This window comes from Hyaloscypha bicolor, assembly GCF_002865645.1.
Source record: "Hyaloscypha bicolor E unplaced genomic scaffold K444scaffold_15, whole genome shotgun sequence".
NCBI lineage: Eukaryota > Fungi > Ascomycota > Leotiomycetes > Helotiales > Hyaloscyphaceae > Hyaloscypha > Hyaloscypha bicolor.
The window spans coordinates 651030-657029 of NW_020194517.1; positions in this window are offsets into that span (position 1 = coordinate 651030).

Genomic DNA, 6000 nt, shown 5'->3' on the forward strand with positions numbered 1-6000 from the left:
TTGCTTTTATTATAAGATAGCTAATTAGAGTATTAATTTATACCCAAAATATAAAATAATTAATTAGAAATCAAGCCAGAAGTTATAAAGTTTAGATAATATCTATACCTTAGCCTCTTTTTCAGGTTCTATAATATCCTTAATAATTAATTAAATTCTATTACAAGTATAAGATCTAGGGCCTAGAAAATATAGTTAGACTATCTCTATTTCAATAATTCAAAGCTAAAGAGAGAAGAGGATCCCGAAGGAGCCTCGGATCTAAATAATTACAAGCTATATATAGGCCCATATACTAGCTTAAGCTCGGGGTTATATATAATAATCAGGTAACTATAGATGCCTTTCTAGCTCTAGTCTAATCTCTACTAGTACCATATATTATAATAACCGTAATATTACTTCCCTCTTTAAAATAAGCTCGTTTCCGAGCTTCAAAAGTCTCTATTAAATTTCCAAGTTACAGGTTATATATTAAAGGCCAGGGCCTTTTATATATAACTTTAAAGGATTTCCGTCCGTATTATATAGTTCCGGTAGTATATTATTCTTGGTATAATCTAACTAATAGGAGAGATTCTGGGATAGTCCTGGCTATTCGGGGTTCTTATTATAGAAGCTCTAAAGAGCTAGGATACTATTACTTAATAAGGAAGCAGAATACTATTCCGAATCTGGGTCCTATTCTTTTTACTAGATTCGGTACTTTAGTTTCCTATAAAGTAGTTTTACTACTTATATCTTTTAAACTTTGTATTTTATTTCCCTGTTTTATAGTTCTAATAGTAGAGGCTCCGGATTTGCTTATCCGGGAAGGGGGTTACCTGGGTTTTTATATAGCTTCTTTATATAGAATACTAGATATATTCTTATTAATTCCGGAAGCTTGAGCCTAAAGAAATATCCTACTTATTTCAGGATTTCATATAGTTCTTTTATTTAGTAAGCTAGCTTATAGTTTAAATAATTATTCTTCTAGTATTTAGTAATAATTTATATCTTGTCTCCTATTCCGAAGTCTACTAGTTAGTAGTATTTATTAGCTTAAGTAGTATAATATTTTTATACTTATATTATATTCTCCTATATCTTTTATTATAATTTATAGAACCATATTACTAGGGCCTTTACTTCCTGTCTATTTAGCTCTTTTTTTGAGGTACCTAATTATACTTGGATTTCCTAGTTAAATAATATTTATAGTTTATAGCCCTTCTCTATAAGAAATGGGAATTAGCCTATAGTCTTATAAACCAGAGCTACCTACTAGTAGTTAATTATTATTATCTATTTGTCCCAATTATCCTAGTAGTAATTTATATAGAGATATAGCCATTAGTTAAAGTACTAGTTAATAATCTCTATCTAGCTATTAATTTGGGAATAATTAGTAATTAATAACTTGAGCTTTATACTAATATACTTATAGAACTCGCTTTAGAAATCCGATATAAACTAGGGGCCTTAATTAGATACTATAATCTCCGGAATACTAACTTGGTAAACTATATAAGTAAGAAACAGGAGTACTAATTCTTTAGCTATTATTATATCTCGAATAGGAATTATAATAGGGTATTTATCCAGATAATTAATAAAGATTACTATTATATTATACTTATTTCTATTCTCTAGGTACTTCTTAAAATCTACTAATATATATTACCAGAAATAGTTAGAAACTAGTAATAAATACAAGAGCCCTAGCTTCTTATTTCTAGGGATATGAGATTATTAGTAAGTATAGTAGTTATTTCTATACTAATTAATATCTATATCTTGGCCTGGCTAATAATAGTAGGCCTAAAAAAGCTATTAAAGCTTGGCTTATCCTGGATATCTTATTAGGGGCTATATATATATCTCCTAAATAAGAGTAATATATAAGGGTATCTCGGGTATTATTATACTATTAGATATAAATAGTTTACTATATTATAAGAAGAGGCTGTCTTATAATATTCAAGTGTTTTTCTTCTTGTTTTTTGCCTTATTCTATAGCTTTTCTAGCTCTAGTAACTCTCGGTTCTTATTTAATAGCTTATTTACTAGCTAGATACTATTATACTAGGTTTTTTCCTGAGCCGAATTTATAAAGGCCTTAATTAGAGCTAACTAGAAATCCTATATAATATTATTATTAATCTTTTATTATAGGAGGAGAATTTGGATTTAATAGGCTACTATTACCTTATCCTAGATAATTATATCCTTATATTTCCTATTTAGGGTATTTATTTATTTATTTAACTTGCCTGCCTAATATATAAACTTGAAATAGTAATAGGAAAAATATTTTATCTAGTAAGCTTATCTTACTAAGAGCTTCTTTATAGTTATAAAATACTTAAGAGCTCGGTAGTTTAAATAAATTATAAAGGGTACCTCTTATAGGCCTTCTAGCTCCGCTTATTATTCGGTTAAAGAGAGAATAATAGTAAATATTTCTTTATTATAGATATTATAATTTAATTCTACTAATTATATAGTCTTAGAAAAGAATACTACTAGATACTAGAATTCTATCTAGGAGTCTTACTATAAGAGAATACTAGCTATAACTCTATTTAATATATCTGTTTTAATTATAATAGAGAAATTCGGGTTATAGTAATATAGAATTAATACCGAGAATATAGCTTATTTTAGTTTAGTAAAACCTTCTTAATACTAATTTATTTATTTAAACGGAACTTCTTTATATATTAGAACTATTAGGGGCTTTATTATATGGCTATATTCTATAATAAAGTACTAATAAAAGTTATAAAAACCTAGAAAGCCTTATATTTCTTTAACTATCTTTAGTAATTACTAGTTCTATAATAGGTATATATAATAGTATATAGACAGGTATTAGATATTATAAATCTAGTTTCCTATTTTAGATATAGCTTATAATCGGAATTATATAAATTATATAGGATTTCCTAATTAAGTAAAGGGCTTTATATACCTGGCTAAGTACTAGGGAATATATAGGGAGACGCTCCTAGTTTTAGAAGGGATATTAATTAGTCTCTTATTAGAATTAATTCTTGGAATTCGTTATACTTATAAGTATTATTCTATAGCTTACTTATCTTAACTACTTATATATTACTCTACTATTATATACCTTATATTCTAATTAATCCAATCTTCGGGAAATAGTTCGTTATAAGATAGTCAAGCCATTAATAGACAAAACCACTAATAGCTAGAGTATTAATTAGAAGAAGTGCTTCTGCTATTACTAGGGCAATCTAGTTAGATATCTAGGGAAGTACCTAGTTAGTTATTCTAGCTATTACCTAATTAGAAGAAGGGAGTAGAACTCAGATATTCCTAGAACTAGCTAGTAGGATAATAATAATAGAGAAGCTAGTAGCGGCTTATTATTATATTACTAAGTTAGAAATAGAGATATAATAGAAAAAGGATCTAGAGAATCTAGAAGCTCAGATTTGCTATCTTAAGAATATTCGAGTATCTATTATAGAACCTATTATATTACTAGTAGTATATTTGGTTTATAGGGCTTTAAAAACCCGAGAATTACTAACTTATAAAGGGAAAAGTATTAAGGAAGTTCAGGACTTCTTCTATTAAGTAAAGCTAAAATAGTATAAAGATAACAGGATATAATAGGTATATGTAATAGTATATAAATAGGTATTAGATGTTATAGATCTAGTTTCTTATTTTGGATATAGCTTGTAATTGGAATTATATAGATTATATGGGATTTCCTAATTAAGTAAAGGGCTTTATATACCTGGCTAAGTACTAGGGAATATATAGGGAGATACTCCTAGCTTTAGAAGGGGTATTAATTAGTCTCTTATTAGAATTAATTCTTGGAATTAGTTATACTTACAAGTATTACTCTATAGCTTACTTACCTTAATTACTTATATATTACCCTACTATTATATGCCTTATATTCTAATTAATCCAATCTTCGGGGAATAGTTTATTATAAGATAATTAAGCTATTAATAGACAAAACTACTAATAGCTAGAGTATTAACTAAAAGAAGCGCCTCTGCTATTACTGGGATAATCCAGTCGGGTACCCAGGAGAGTACCCAGTTAGCCACTCTAGCTATTGCCTAATTAGGAGAAGGAAGTGAAACTCAGATACCCCTAGAACTAGCTAGCAGGATAATAATAATAGAGAAGCTAGCGGCGGCTCGTTATTATATTACTAAGTTAGAAGTAGAGATATAATAGAGAAAGAATCTAGAGGATTTGGAAGCTCAGATTTGCTATTTTAAGGATATTCGGATACTTATTATAGAACCTATTATACTACCGGTAGTATATTTGGTTTGCAGGGCTCCAAAAACCCGAGAATTACTAATCTATAAGGGAAAAAGTATTAAGGAAGCCCAGGACTTCTTTTACTAGGCGGAGCTAAAATAGTATAAAGATAGCGGAATTACCTGGGCTATAGATATAGTAAAGGTTATATATTATACTTCCTGCTTTAAGGATATAGCCAGGGATATCTGGAAGTATAGGAAGTAATTAGTAAATATTAATACTATAGATTAGGAGACCTTTATTAAGTTTATAAAGGATTCTATCTTAGATCCGAAGAACTATAATAATAATGCCCTTACTAAGTTTAAGGATATAAAATAGTAGCCAGGTTAGAGTATCCAAAGCTTTATATCCTACTTAGATAGCCTATTAGATAACTTGGGATATATGAGTTTGCCGTAAGAGCGGAATGACTTATTTAGTAGCTTGAGGCAGGAGATTCGGAACGAGATTAATTACTAAGGGAATGCTTTACGAGAAAGGGAAAAGCTTATTTCTATAATTATAAAAGTCAAGAATAACTTAAACTAGTCTACTTAACGGGAATATAATAATAAGCTAATAGGTTAATAAAAAAAAGGAAATTAGAGAAAGGAGAAAGGGGATAATAAAGGGAAATAGAAGAGAAGTATATCCCCGTTATAAGGTTTATATAACCGGGGTAGCAAAAGTATAGTAATGGGGTCTAATATAGTATTTATATCAGGATCTATAAAACCGGATATAACTTGCTTTATCTACTAGAAAGAGAGTTACTATATTACTACTTGCCTAAATCAGGGAAAACCGACTTGCTATAACTATAATAAGTCTGGCTATAAGATATATAAGTATCTAGAACTAAAGAAGCTAGGAAACGGGTATATCCCGTAATAGTTATACTTGTTTATACTATAGAGAGCAAGGCCCCTAAAACGAGAATAGTAATTAAGGTTACTATTAAGACGAGGAAAGGTAGGTAAAGGGTTAGAGTATTAGTTAACTCGAATATAGAGGCTAATTATATAAAGAGAAAATTAGCCTTAGATATAGGTATTCCGTTAATATTAAGGGTAACTCTCTTATTCTTATTAGAGGAAAGGAGAATTCATTTATATAGAGATTATATTCTTGGGATTACTACCGAGGATATACTAGGGGACTAAAGAAAAGCTAATATATACTTTATATTATATAATTTCGATCTAAATTATATTAATATAATACTTGGATTCCTATAGCTTTACTAGGTTAACTTCCTGATTTCCTTTAGGGAGGCAATATAGAGATACTAGATTCGACTATAGAAAATTAAAGTTCTAAATACTAGGAAGTTTACTAAAGTAATAAAGTATAAGGCATATGTTTTTCTATTAACTGCCTATCCTATAACAGACGGCTAAAGAATTACCGCTATTACTATAAATAAGATAGCTATATTTCCTAGAAAGTATTAGGACTTTCTCCGAGTATTCTTTATAGAGGCTATAGGTATATTACCCGACTACTATATAATAGAGTATTATATAGATCTGGAACCAGAATCCCAACTGCTATATAGTCCTATATATACTTTATTAAAAAGGAAGCTTGAAGTTTTTCGGGAATATCTTAATACTAGCTTAGAGAAGAGATAGATCTGTTATTTTACTAGCCCAGCTAGTATCCTAATTATATTTATTCTAAAGAAAGAAGGCGGCCTATATTTATATA